At 39.1% G+C, this 15,791-nt stretch overlaps 1 protein-coding gene and 1 pseudogene across 2 annotated transcripts in view; one reads left to right on the forward strand and one right to left on the reverse strand.

Moving 5' to 3' along the window:
* The window catches only part of LOC118577366, a 49,875-nt pseudogene extending 39,970 nt beyond the window's left edge, over positions 1-9,905 (reverse strand).
* The window catches only part of Cpa6 (carboxypeptidase A6), a 315,538-nt gene that overhangs the window by 167,353 nt on the left and 132,394 nt on the right, over positions 1-15,791 (forward strand). The gene's annotated exons all lie outside the window — the stretch shown is intronic.

Below are 15,791 nucleotides of genomic sequence, written 5' to 3' on the forward strand. Positions count from 1 at the left end.
TGAAGACCTTATGCAAGATGAAGAAACAATACTACATGATAGCATGAAGATGAGAAGCCCAAAATAAATTAGCTCAGTGGAATGGGGTAAACGGCAGTTGCCAGGGACTGGGGAGAGAGAAAAGGTAAAGACATTAGTCTAGGTACAAAGTTTTGCCTGCAAGATAAATAAGGCTTAGAGAGCTACTATAGAACGTAGTCCCTATAACTGAGACTGTAAAAGATACTAACACTGTAAAGATGGCTGAGAGGGTGGATCTTTAGTTAAATGTTCTTATTTTAACGAAAATAGAGAAAGCAGGAGGAAAACTACAGAAGTTAAAAAATAAACACACACACACACGCACACACACACACACACACACACACACAGAGCATAGATTGTTGTGAGACTCAGAGATGTATATCTATATCCAAGCTCATTCAGTAGTACTCATTAAATACAAAGAGTTTTTTGCATGTAAAACTCTCATAAATGAGTTCCAAAAATAAGTAATATCGCCATGGGATGTCTGGGTTACATAATCCCCAAAGTACCTTCTAATCTCTCTCTTATTCTATTTCTTCCTTTTGTGGTACAGACAGCCATCTACATCCTCAGGCAAATAGCTTATATTTTTGTAGGCACAAGTATTATTGCTTTAAGTTTTTAAAGGGAATTTTGTTTTTTTATATTTTAAATAAATTTTATGTTTTAAAGTTTGTTTTTTATATAAATTTCTCCTGTTAGTCATAAGATTTTTCTCAACATTATATCCTACTTCATTCCTACCGTCATTTTCAATTGCTTTTTCAAAATAGTATTAGTTTCAATATTACTTAGTGGATCTTAAACACCATGACATTTAATGTTAGTTATTTTATTTGCCATCTAGAACATTTTAACTATACAAAAACTTACTATGGATATGATTTCAATCAAATACTGTCTCATAGGCGTTTCCCTGTTATATTCTTCCAGTGTTATTTTTGCTGTAATACAAAATAATATTCTCTGGTATGCAGAAAAATCTGATAAACTTATTGCTAAATGCATCTCTAAGCATGCCATGGTATATATAATATGGGAAAAAGTCAGAATCCTTAAAATTCTGCTTATTTTCCTTTAAAATATTATCTAAAAGTAGAACTATGTATCATTATTTGCAAAACGATAGATAATCATTTAGTGAACATTGTTAACCACATTATTAGTTCAATACTGTTATGTAGCAAGCTTTCTTGTTGGATTATCTTTGGACCACCAGCTCACAAATAATGGCCCAGAGACTTATTATTAATTATGAGAGTGTGACCTTAACTTAGGCTTTTTCTCAACTAACTCTTATACCTTAACTAACCCATTTTTTAAATCTGTGTTTTGCCACATGGCTCAGTTACCTCTTTTTAGTTTGACACATCAACTTGCTCCAAGTCTGCTGGTAAAATTGCGTGCCTAGATTCCTCCTCCAGTTTCTCTATTTCTGCCAGAAGTCCCGCCTATACCCTGCCTAGCTATTGGCTGTTCAGCTTTTTATTACACCAATCACACCAATACATCTTCACACAGTGTACAAACATCCCACAACACTGTTAAAATATAGAAAGTTAAAATGTATAATATGTTTATTTTCATCTTTTCAAATACATGTATATGGGAATTTTACTTGACTTGGGAATTTGTTTCAAAGATAATTTTGCAGTCCCCACCCCAGATTTACAAAAGCAAGAACTCCAGGAACAGGGTCTAGCAATAAGAGGTTTAACACAAACTCTTTTTTTTTCTTTTGGTTTTTCAAGACAGGGTTTCTCTGTGTAGCTTTGCGCCTTTCCTGGAACTCGCTTTGGAGACCAGGCTGGCCTTGAACTCACAGAGATCCACCTGCCTCTGCCTCCCAAGTGCTGGGATTACAGGCATGTGCCACCACTGCCTGGCACAAACTCTTAAAGCTAAATATGACATAAGCTAACTGGTTAAAAAAAAAAAAAAAAAAACAGGCAGTCTTCAAGAATCCAAGATAAACAATTGCTTCTCAGTGTTGAAAGTTTAATACTAAATGTGTCTGCAAAGACTATGGAAAGGAAAGAAACAGCAAATTAAGGAAGGCTATGCAGGAAAGATAACATTTGAACTAAACTTGGGGACAAGTGAGATTTTATTCCTCTTCTGAAATTGTCAATTAGCAGAGAATTGTATATATTCATGAGACACACTGTGATAACTGTGATATTTTGATAGAGATATACAATATGCAATGCTCAAGTCAGCATAATTAGCACACCCATCACCTCAAACATTTGTTTCATGTTGGAAACAACCCAAGTTGTTTCTTCTGGCTATTTTGAGACACACAACAAATTACTATAGACTATATTCACACTACTATATTATGGTACTAAAAATCTCAAAATATAAGGTGGAGAGTGATGAAAAAGACACTCAGCATGAACTTCTGGCCTCTGCAGGCATGTGCACACATGTGCATGCACATATATCCACACATATACACACATAAAAGAAGCTAATTTTTAAATGTATAAATAATTCAACAGTAGAAAAACAATCCAATTTTAAAATGGGAAAATGATCTGAATAAACATTTCTAAAAATACATGCTGAACAAATGGCCATTGTTTGAAAATTTATCACAAATCACAAATCATCAGAAAAATACAAATCAAAAATTAGATACCCCAGTTAGAACAGCCATCACCAAAAAGACAAAAATTCTCTTCTTCAATTCAACAAAGCTTCACTGAACACATTCCATCCTAGTCTCTTCAGACTGAGAAGACTTGGTGAGCTATAGTTCAGACGGTCACTGAGATAAGCCAGGAGTATAGCACTCTCCTGAAATCTCAAAGTCAGAGACAGGAGGATGGTGAATTTGAGACTGGCCAGGGCTACAGAGTAAAACTCAGTCTGAAAATAAGTCATTTAATGATAATTCAGGAGCCAATTGACCAGAAGCTATGTAAGCAGATGCTCTGGGATCTCTCACTTGCCTGGGCCCCTGTCTATGCCTGTTTCTAGTTTTGTAAATCACAGTTATGTAGCTTTTTTTCTTACAGTGAGCTCCCAGTATTATAAAAGCTTCTAGTGTCCTCAAAATCTGGATCTTCCTCATGCCTGCTCTAGTCAGGGATATGTAGATTAACAAGAAGGTGCCAAGTAAACAGAGATATAAGAACAGAGAATGTATAAAGTAAACACATATACAAGACTGTTTGGGTCTTCTTGGAGGCAGGGGCTTATTGGAACAAAGCTTCATGTAGGAGATATGCATGGAAGAAGCAGTGAGTTATATCTGCTCTCCACATGAAAGAACATGAAACCCATTTGGCAACTAATAACATTATCTGAATTAGACATTTAGCAAAGCATAAAAACAGTATGATATCTTCAGAAAAAGGTCATCTAAATATCCCCCAGAGGACTGTTTGCTGTGATTATTCAGAGAAAGTAAACTCCTCAAGGATGAGGGGCATTTGCTTTTGGTCCATGAGCTTTTGAGTGCCTATTAGAACTCATGACTTATTCATTGCCATTAACAGGAAAGGCACTGCCAGGGTGCCCCTCTCCTAATCCAGTCTCTGTGTTCTGGGCGCAGCACTACTGTGCACAACAACAACAAAGAAGCATGGATGTGCCACAGATTCCACAAAAGCCATCAGGTTATTCACTGTCCACCAACACTACTCTTGGGAAACTATGAAGTGATACGCTTGGAGTTCTGGTGGGACACTTGGACCACATTTTTAACATTAGGAACAGAAATAGTTTTAATTTTTCCTGGAATTATCTTAGACTTGGCTAAAAATAATTCCCCATGTTCTCTGAATTTTTTATAATCTACAAGCTAAAGGCCATTTTAGATATCCATACAGTCACACCTGCTCAATTGGCAACTGGTTGGGAATTTTAAACAGTGGAGAAAGGGAAATGAGAACCTCTTTGATGGGCAGAGATCAAAAAGTCCTAGAGATGTATTTTATGAAGTGAATATACTTAGCATTAGTAGAACATGATGTGGATGTTTTTCTGTATGCTGTGAATGTGTTACTCTGACTGGTTGATAAATAAAACACTGATTAGCCAGTAGCCAGGCAGGAAATATAGGCAGGATAAGCAGAGAAGAGAATTCTGGGAGGAGGAAGGCTGAGTCAGGAGACACCAGCACACCATCCAGGGAGCAGCATGTAATGGCACACAGGTAAAGCCACAGAACATGTGGCAACTTATAGATTAATGAAAATGGGCTGAGTTTAGGTATAAGAGCTAGTGAGGGGTAGGCAAATGAGCAAATGGCCAAGCAGTTTTAATTAATATAAGCCTCTGTGTGCTTACTTGGGTTTGAATGGCTGCAAACTGGGTGGGACACAGGAAAATTCCAGCTACAAGAACATGCTACCTAAATGGTTAGGTATAGTAATGTTAGTGGAATAAAATTATCATTCCATCCACATACTATGCCAGAAGCATCCCTTGAGCACTTGATGGATACAATACCTTAGATCCCCATCGCCCAAATAAATCTATCACCTTGTTGCTGTCTTTTTTATAGAGACCCTGGTTTAATTGTTGGGTCCTTAAGTGCCAAGAAAAAAAACTGAGCAACACATTCAACAAATAAGCATCCAATCTGAAGTGTGTATGCTGCTGTCAATTGTGGGATTCACAAACCAAAACCTTTTCTGGAGAAGGAAAGGAGTATTTCCAATGCCAAAGTCAAAAAAACCTTTCCTTTCTTTTTTAATGTATTATACTATTTTATGTGCTGGATGTTTTACCTGCATGTATGTGTGGGGACCACTAAGTGCCTGGTGCCCCTGGAGGCCAGAAGAGGGTGGAGAAACCCCAAGAACTGGAGTAACAAACAGTAGTGAGCCATGGTGTAGGTACTGGGAATGAAACCTAGGTCCTCTGGAAGAGCAGCCAGTGCTTTTAATGGCTGAGCCATCTTTCTGGTTCTATCCTTCAAAAAGTCCTGTTTTCAAAAGAAAAGCAAACACACAAATTATTCGCACAAACTGCTTAGTTGCGTGTGTTTCATTTGCCAGTTTAAGATTAGAGGAAGCTAACTTGCTGCCTTGCAGCAAACACACTGCAGAAAACCCTGCATTCTGCACCATCCACAAAAAGTAACATAGATTTTGAGAAAAGCTGAGTTAGCAAGAGAACACTCTATAACATGAAACTCATAAACAGAACACTAACAACAATGGCAAATCCTAATATTTTCATAGTTTGCCATAGAGTCCGTTTTGGTGTCATATAGACTCTGGATGTAGAAGAATGAAATTGGGAGTTCAAACCAGCCTCCACTACACAGTAAATTTGAGGCTAGCTTGGGCTACATGTGACCTTGTAGCAAAAAAATAAAATAATAAAATAAAAAATCATTCCATGAATATTGAAACTCAGTAGGTTGGGAAGAGAGTTCCGTCAAAACAGTGTTTGCATGAAGACCTAAGTTCAATCCCAGGATCCACGTAAAACCCAGGTGTGGTAGTGTATACTTGTGCTCTCAGTGCTAGGAAGGCAGAGACAGAAGTATCTGGGGTCCACTGGCCAGCCAGCCTAGCTGAGTCAGGTGAACCAAGACAGAGAGAGACACGGTCTCAAAAAAACAAACAACAACAACAACAACGAAAAAAAGGTGAATAATTCCTGAAGTACAACATCAGGTCTCCACATGAACTTACACATGTGAGTGCACACACACACACACACACACACACACACACACACGTATATATACATATATGTATATGTGTATATATGTGGAAAAATAATATTTAAGGAACTGAATATTTATGCAATGAGCCAAGTGCTATGATCAACAGAGACAGAGATAAAAAACAAGCCTACCTGTGTGGATATTACCACAGCCTGGGAGATTATAGAACAACTGACACTCGGATTACAGTGCCTGGATTCATTTAGGATTCACTTATCAATTAGTTATTCACTCAGAATGTTCTGGTACTGTTCAGGTCTCAGAGTCATGCCAATCACAGACCGCTCCAGGAATTAATGTTCTTAGTTGTTTAAAAACCATTCGTCTTTGTAGGAGCTCGGTTATCTTCCAGATCTCGAATTCTGTACCTACAGTTAAGTATGTCTCGTCTTTCTGAATCTTGCCCTTGCTCTAGCCATTCCTATCCCAGGCAGATGATCTGATTGTAAGATGTGGAAGCAGAGGTGAGATTGAAAGGGCAAATAGTCCCTCTTATTTTCTTTCCTATTCAGGATGTATTGGATTCATTGACTGTTGTTGTTGTTGTTGTTCCAACCCAACCAGAAGCAAGAGTAACAAAACGTCCATTTTTATTACTATCTAAAGAAAATCTCAACTAAACTAAGTTCAGTTCCTGCTGGGCCTAGAAATAAGTTATTTACTCAGAAAAAGCAGACATAAATCTGTGCACTTAATTCACCAAGTACACACCCAAAATGTCTAACTTTAAATCCAGTGTATTTGGTCTCAGAAACTTCCAAATGAGCTGTTTTGTTGCTATCGGTGTCTACCTTTCTCCACTCGTGAAACTGGAATGAGTGGGGTACAAAAAAGAGAAGTAAAAGAAGAATTTCATGTTATCTATTTAGCAATCACCAAGGGTTAGAAGAACACAATAGCATCCAGGTTGGTAAATGCTATTTTGAAACATCAGTTTTCCCTAGGAAAGAAGTCATCTTCACTGACATTTTCAACAGCTTAAGACAGCCTTTATATTTTAATTCAACGAGCCTGCCGCTGGGTCGCCTTTTCATTAATGATACTGGTCATTTGATGATTCTTTTGTTCTTAAGATGAAGTAACATTTTTCTATTATGAATGTCATTTCAGACCAATTTCTGACTTTGTTGAACCTCTATTGGTCTCATTCCATTAATCTATCCTCTCCTGTTTACCATGTCCTGTGTCTCTGTTTTTTAAAATAGTTTTCACTACATTTTTTGGAGTTGTTATTTTTGTAGCATCCTGGTTTAGACATCAAACTCATTGATCTTTCCTCTTTTGCAATGTGAATGTTTAAGGTCATTCATGTCTCTCTCTGCAATACAGTGTTTAATTCTAACTCAGCTCCAGATTTGCAGCAGTGTCTTATTTAGCCTGCAAATAATGGAAAGTCTGGTTTGTAATTTCTAAATATAGTGTTTGTCATCATCTTCTAAATTTAATTACCCTGTAATCAGAGAGCATTTGTTTCGCATCAGTTTTCTGACGTTATTTTGAACTTGTTTTGCAGCGTGATGCTGGGTCAACTTTCATAAAAATTCTGCAAGTGCTTGGGAAGAAAGCTGGCCTTTTGAAATTACTAATATATAATTGAAGACTTACATTTATAGCCCATATGATATTATCATTTTTACCAACATATTTCAAGACTATGAAATAGATATTATGTATGTTCAGACTAATGATTCTTTGTATCTCCTGGTAAATTGAGTGTTTCATCATTATAGATAAATGTAACATGTATATAGATGTCTATACAGTTATTAGAAATATATATTTTGTATATATCATGATAGATACACTGATATATTATTGTCCTTAAAAGGTTTTTCCCTGAGGCTTTGTTCATATAGCTATCTAGATATTTTCCTTTAGTGTTTGTATAGTTTCTCTCTTCCATACACTCTCATTCTATTTTATATGTCTCTTAGCCAACACATGAGGATTCTTGTTCACTTGCATAGTTTTTTAAAGACCCATTTATTTAGCATCATGATCAGCATATGCACAGTCTTTTAAAGAATGTAATCTCTTGTTTGATGAATTACTTATTTCTTTTTTAATGTTATTTTGATGGATTTTGTTCTTGTCTTATCTGCATTGTATATAATAACTTTCATTCCTTGGAGTGCCCTTCACCCTTTCCTGTTGATAATTGTCTTAAAATAGTTGAACTACATTCATGGAGAGGTCATAAACTATTTCCAGATATTTTAAGATTCCTTAATTTATCATTTCCTCTTTATTTGGGGGATTTCTTTTCTTTCTTTTTTTTTAAATGGCCAAGTGACAAGACTCCAATGATGATCGTTACTGCAGAAAATCCTACCACCCACAGAGCAGGGGATTCCACAGGGATGCTTGAGTGTCTAGGAAGCATGTCTGCAGGGTCCTTCGTGGCTTGGATGAGGATCACAGGGGCCCTACTAGAGATGCTAGCAGTGTTGTTTTCAAAGTGAAGCTCAGATTTTCTTCTTCTCCTTGAAGCAGGACAGATTACCATACAGGATGGTGTCCCAGCAGGCTGGCAGACCAGTGCACTGCAGTGCAGGTATACCTGTCCACCAAAAGCCTGCACCTCCCTTACAGCACTGGTGAAGCTGAAGGTGGAGATGCCGAGGCATTGGTGATGAGAAGGGAAGGGCCTTGATGCTTTCTTGACAGCAATCCTTTTGGTCTGATAGTTGTCTCCAGCATACGGGCATCCCTTCACCAGGATTGGCCATTGTGGTTAATGAAAAGGCTTAGGGCCAGGTGTGGCCCAATACTGCTCTAGCAGTAGCCCCAAAGAGGGGTCTGTTCTGTGAAGGATGGAGGCTTCAACATACATAGGACCCTAAAGTAATTTCACCAGTGGGTAGTCATTAGCACCATAGTAAGAGCCATAGGTTTTACCCTTGGCAATCTGGAGCTCCAGATTGAGAGGCCCAGGCTGCATCTTAGGAACAGGTGGTGGGAGACTCAGCACTTGCATTTTAATTGGGGATGTGCTGCTGAGAATAGAGTAGCTGCAGCTGACTCGGAGCCTGAAGATGCTGTCTCAGGTAATAGAGCCACTGTCCCAGGCTCTCACATCCTGAGTGGCCGCTAGCTCATTTTCATACACAACCTGGTCTCCAGGGATATCTGCCTTGTGGTCCCAACAGAAGGAAATGGAAAGTGGAACAGGACAAAGGTGGGCGTTGCCATCACAGGATCACTCCTGAAGACCAAGTATAGTGAATCCAAGCACAGGGGTGGCAAGGTCACATTCCTGGACACAGCAATGGAGAAGCGCCCCCCTATGTGCACTGGGAGGTCACCATGTTTCCGTAGTAACAGGAGCCCGCCTCTTCTTCAGAGATATAACAGCAGCCAGCTCATCACAGACTCCTTGAGAGATAGGTGTGGGAGCATGGAGCAGCCCTTCCTTTACTGGCACAGGCTTGCACACTTCAGTGTTCAGAGTATCCAGGGCTTGAAGGTCCAAAGGGCACTTAAGCAGTCTGTCTCTTCACTGCCCTTGCCATCTGGCCGGTTACATCCTCCCCTTGCACTCCAACTATCATGACATAGTGGGAGCCCCTCAGAGTGACACAGCGGCCATTGTAGGTAGCTTCCAACACCAGGGAGCCACCAGGACTGTCCATCTCCCATGTACCACAATTAGAGTCATTCTTTAGCCTGTGTGGCAGCCCTTGGCTATCCCAAGCTGTTGACTCAGGACTCTGTGCCTCCAGGCTGAGGTTCACGGTAAACTGGAAGTTCTGGCATCTCAGTCACATGCTGCCCACTCAAAGGAGGCCAGAACGGGAAACATAGTAAGACGCCAGGCAGAAGCCACAGAGTGCCACTAGGAGTCCGCCTAACCATTCCTTTTCTTTCACTAGCCCTATTTGGGGGGTTTCTGATCATTATTTTAGACACTATGAAACTAGTGACTGAAATGCGGAATTTATCATCCTGTCATGTTGCTCTTGCTCATAGTAGATTGACTGTTTACATGTTTTTGCAGTTGCATTTTATTACAACTCTTCTTCTCCAAAGCTTTAGCGATGAGAATTTTGAGTGGTCTGGCTTAAGGATCTATTTTTCCCTGTCTGGACAGATTATGCACTTATTACTAAAAATACCTAAGGATAGTAAATTCACAAATAAATGAAGGCTGTTGTTAGCTTACCGTTTGGGAGGCTGACCTTCTCATATTGGGTCACTTCAGTTCAGCCTACAGTGATGGGGAAGAATATGGGAGTGAAAGAATGGTCACACTGGGAGATGAGAAGCAAGAAGGACTCAGAGACAGGAGTTCCCTCCTCATGACAGCTTACTCTTAGGGAACCCATCGGGATCCCCAAAGAACTACACTAATTCAAGGGTGGAACCCCAGTGACACCTCCTATTTCATCCCACTTTAAGGGCTCTACCATTTCAACACCACCTCACTGTAAACCAAGCGTCCAGGATAAAAACCATATCCACATCATGACTTCTATCAAATATGATTTTGCATTTTTATGCCATTCAATAACTTTGATATTGCCCTCTGAAGGTTCTAGTTTTATGCTAGAATGTCAGTCTCAACTCCTACCTTAGGACCCAAAATCTTGATCCTATTTCCTGTGTGGTTATGATTTACAGTCACTACTTTTTGAAAATTTCAGCCATTTGAACACATGTATAGTGGTATCACACTGATTTTAATTAGCATGTCCCTCATGGCTAGTTGCAACATTTTCATCGATTTGGTTCCCCTTTGTTCTTTTGAAGTCTGTCTCTGTGCTTAAATTGTACTGCTGTCTTCTTACTGTTGAACATTGAAAATTCTTAATATAGTCTGGATATTGTTCATGTATCAGATAGTAGTTAGTAAAGATACAATTCCACTTTTCTCGTCTTACTACTCTTTCGCAGTCCTTTCATAGAGTGAAACTTTTACTGCCTTCACCTTTTAAAATTTTTTTATTATTCATTGAGAATTCCACACATGTATCCAGTATATTTTGAACACATCAACCCTCCACTCCCCTCTGACCCTTCCTAGGAGCTCACCACATCCCTCTTCCAGATTTGTGTCTTCTTTTCATAGCCCAACAAGTCCAATCAGTGACGTCCATATGTGCAAAGGTGTAGGGCCATCCATTGGAGCATAGACTACTTCACAGTTGCTCCTGTTAATGAGGACTTTCTTCTTTATTCCAGTCTCCTTGGAGTTTTCTGGGTCACTTTGCAAGGAATATTTGTTCTGTTTCATCCAGTCTTTTCTACCTGAACAAGAGCAGGAGAGTTCTAGGTTCCTGTGTTGCCAGAGCATTAAGGTTGGTGATTAGTTTACCATTATTCCTGTCACTCAGAGATGTTGAATATTAACATGGTGTGGGCTTATTTTAATTCATCATAAGCTAAACTGCCCCTATCAGTCTTGAAATTCATGTTTTGCTGTCCTGAACATTTTTCTTGTGTATTTTTTCTAACAATACTCACTTTTTTGGTTCCGTCTAGATAGCTGTGTTGTCTCTCAGATGATGAACCATGTGAGCCCATGTTCAGACTTGCACCTTCTATACTTTCTGTCACTTTTTGTTCAACACTGTAGGAAATTTCTTCAAGTTCATTCCTAATCAGGTTTTAGATTCATGTTCTTTCTTCATTTCCCTTTTATAGCATTTTGCTCCTGTTTATGAATATTCTTCTACCTCATAAACATCAACTGCACTTTCTAGTTCTAGACTCTGTAACCTGCTCTCCTCTTCACATTATGCCTTTTTCCCTTCTTCTGCTTTCTACTATACTATGGGTATATCCCAAGCTTATGATAATCACTAAGAGCCAACAGGAAGACTGGTATATGAGGAGGATTTCACATGGCATGATTGGCACATTGGGTGGCCCAAATAATACTATGGAATCATTTTTGTCTTTGGGACAGTGTGGTTTCTTCAGTTTCCTGCTGGATTTCAGTGTTGTTGCTTGGGTGAAAACCACACTCCGTCAATGTATTCATTTTTAATTAAATTATTTGTTTTCCCTCAAGTGTTGTACCTTCACCTTCCTATAATATCACTTGAAGCCCCTCCATTTTTACTTCTCCTGCAAACATACTACACTGCTGAAATGGTTCTCAACCTTCCTAATGCTGTGACTCTTTATACAGCTCGTCATGTTGTAGTGACCCCCAACCATAAAATTAGTTTCATAGTTTCATTTCTACATCATAACTGTAATTTTGCTACTGTTATGAATCATAATTTAATATGCAACCCCTGTCAAAGTGTCATTTGACCTTCAAAGGGGTCACAACCCACAGGTCGAGAACCACTGCTCTAAAAATTTGGACAAGGACATGCCTAAGAGTGGGCACGGTACAGGAAAATTTAGAATTCTCACTGGCCTTTTCATATAGTCTTAATGTGTAGCAGGAATCTTTAAAGTTCTTATTAATAAAATCAAACCCGAGGCCAGTTATTAGGATGAATGCTGGAAGATCAGAGAAGCAGAACAAGCCACAGCCACCTCACCTCGCCAGTTCCTCAGCTGATCCTGTTTCCTCAGACTGGAAGCTTCTGTGTCCTCATCCAGAATGAATCTCAGCTGAACTGTTGCTTGAAAGCCTAAAAGCTTAACCAGCCAAAAGCCTCTAGTTCCTGGTCTTCATGCCTTATATACCTTTCTGCTTTCTGTCATCACTCCCTGGGATTAAAGGCATGAGTCACCATGCTTGACTCTTTCCTTAAACAGATGGATTTCTGCCCCTGGAATGCTAGGATTAAAGGTGTGTGCTACCACTGCCTATCCTCTATGTTTAATATTGTGGCTGTTCTGTCTCTGACCCCAAGTAAGTTTATTAGGGTGCACAATATTTCGGGGAACACAATACCACCATATTAATGTCTTCCAGACTCTAGAATAACATCAATCCCTGTGTCTGTCCATGGCTTTGGGGAAGCTAATGAACTTGAATTTCATTCATATGCAAACCCATGGCCCTCCTGGTTAGATGTGCATGCTCTGATCAGTTAAATCATGTATTGTTATTTTTTTCTGCTTCTTATCTTTAATGTTTTACTGCAAGTTTGCACCTAGTTTAATTAATAATAAAATTGATGTTTCTCTTTTGAGATCTTGTTATTTTGGAGATGGATATATGGGAGACCTGGGTGACAATATCTTTATTTTAAAATCTTGCTTGAAACAAGATGGTCTTTCATTATAGGAGAGTCCTGGTTTAGTCAGGATCCACTAGGAAGCAGTTGGTTATAAGAATTTCTTCTGTAGTTGCCAAATAAACCATGAGCATGCTCTTGTATTATTCTGTCAAATCAAAACCAAATCCAAACTTTAGGCCTGAGGTCAACCAAAGGGACACTGTTGTGAAAGGAAAGACTACTGCAGCAGAACAACACCTGACCTTCAGTCCTACACAGCCGCAAATCAGCAGAGGGTGTTCAGAGGCAAAAGGAACATGGCTAGAAAGATGCGAGTGTCAGGAAGTAGGACAAACAGGTGAGAATAACTTGACCAGACAGAGGATCAAAGAATCTCATCTCCTAAGATCAGTTGATCCCTTATGGATTAATGCTAACCCAAGCTGAGGACAGATGAAAATTCACAGGCCTAGAAATGAAGCATAACTAAAACTTGGGTCATGATAGCAAGAACTTTGGCCAGATTGGCCACAGGGGGTGAGAAGTTCAGCTACTTGTGAAGCAAACATAGGAATCTGGGATGTCTAGGTTGGTGATAAGGTCCCATGAGAGGAGTCTATGATTCTATCTGAGTCAGATAGGGAAGAAAATGGAGCAAGAGGATTAACATAGCCATCATTGTTTTTCAGAATCAAAAGGCTCAGTAAACTCCAACACTGTAAAAAAAACCCTCTTTGTCTCTCCTCTTCTACCCTGACCCAGAGACTTCTGCCTAGAAGGATGCTTCTCACTCCCGCTTCCTTCTGTCTTACCAAGCTAATTCCTACTCATATTCATTGTTATACACCGGCAGTAGTTCTCCTAGGCAACCACCTCTCCAAATAAGATAGAACTCTATGTCTCTTCCCTCTGTAGATTAATCATAATGTGTGTGGTATTGGCTTGGTTCTTAGTGGCAGAGCTCTATCTTGCTAATCTTGCAAACTCCACACTTAGCTCAGTGACTGAGATTCCAAAGGCTTTCAGTAACCAGTGAATAAATGTGTGGTGGTTACCATAACTGTAACCTTTAAGAGTCAGCCTGTTCTCACAGACAGCTGTGAGGCAGAGCGATCTCCAGGTCCTTGGAATTGTGCACAAAGTGATCATCCAGTTCCCTTATCACCCAGTCCTTGATGACTTTCCATATCGGCTCAGTTTGTGGAGGAAAATGGGGTGGTGATTTTCATTTCATCTTTGTTGTTTGAGGAAAAAAGAAGCATGCTTTTCAGTAGAGGGGCTACAATTAATTTTTTAAAAAACTGAATCATCATCTTGCTCATATATTATTAATCAACAGGGACCTATCAGCCAATAATAACTGATTGCTATGAGAGGATACTTACGCTAAATCATCGATAGAGACTTCTCTCTGACTTTTAGATAAAGGGGGGAAGTATGAGTAATTTGAGAGATATTCTTTTAAGGAATGTAAACTTTTATACTCCCTAGAGTACACCAAACCTAGCATAATTACAGAGTTTAAGGGTTACTTGTAAATCATGTATTTCAAAACCTCATTATTTGATAATTAAGAAAATCAAGGTTCAGAGATATGAAGTATCAAAGTTTAAATAGACTCAGTCAGGGAGTAATCATCTTTTGTTCCCCAAAAGGAATTTTTTTCATTAAACTAGAGATAAGTTTTGTTTGATTTCTTTGGTTGCATAGGAGAATACATGAGGCAGCATCTGAAAAATGAAATGCATAATAAAATCCAGAGTGGTTTTCATTATTAAAGCCCAGAGTGGGCTCAGAATTTTAAATGTAATTATATTATCATACTATTGTTTAGAATACCAAATGAAACGCTTTTGAATGTGGTGATCAAATGTCATGAACATGTCCTTACTGTTAAAAATCATAAATCATCAAAAGGGGATAGAAGGGGATCTTGGTTACAGGATGAGATGACAACCCAGGGGCTCTTCTTTGCACATGGACTTAACAAGGTAGCCTCTGGTTATATTCATTCACTCCTTTACACAACCAGACTAACAAATGCCAGTATGTTCTTGGGTGCAGAGTTTTGTTTTGGATTTGTGTTGTTGCTTTGTTACTGTTTGTTGTTTTTTGGGGGGTGGGAGGTCAAGATCTCACTGTTGTAGCCTCAGCGGGCCTGGAATTTGAGAGCCCTGATATTAAAGGTGTGTGCCACTCTTTCGTACTATGGGTATAGGGTTCTATGAGGCCAGGAAAAAATAGCCAATGATCAGTTCCCTCTTCAAATAAGCTTTGTGAGTGGCAGCTAAGTTCTTGGAATCTTTAGTGAGAAAGTTGGGGGCCTTTCCTTAGTCCTTGTAAGTATTCAAACATTTACTTGCAGGGCAGAAATGGAGCTGGAACCGGATCATGTCCATGAAAAAGTCAAGTTATGTAGTACTACAGAAAGACACAGAATACTGAATCTATTGTAATTGATTGTTAATTCCTTTTAGGTGGTGTCATGCAGGTCTACATTGTCATTCCATAAACTCAAATGCCATAGCTCCCAAATCACTTGCAAGACTCCATGACCTAATGCTGCTCATCTGATAGCCATTAGTTATCACATGGCCTAAGTATATCAGTGATTATCTTATCTTTAGAAGGGGAAAAGCCAGTCTGACCACCTCAACTGGAACATGGTGTTCTTCTGATGAACATAAACCTTTAGAAAAGCCTACACTGTGTACACCAAGAAATAAAATGAACAAGAACATGGTTAGCATGCCAAAACATGGACCAAAGTAAAAATGATTATCTATAGAAGAATGACAAAGACATGCCTGGCTAATGGATGAGAATACTCCTTCTCTGCCTATTCAAGCTCTTGCTTCACTTTATTCCTCCCATCTGCTAGATAAAATTAAGACATTAGATAACAAAGTTAATGCCCCCACTCAGAAGCATTCAGTGCAGAGTAAAGG

The sequence above is a fragment of the Onychomys torridus genome, chromosome 2 (assembly GCF_903995425.1).
Source record: "Onychomys torridus chromosome 2, mOncTor1.1, whole genome shotgun sequence".
Lineage (NCBI taxonomy): Eukaryota > Metazoa > Chordata > Mammalia > Rodentia > Cricetidae > Onychomys > Onychomys torridus.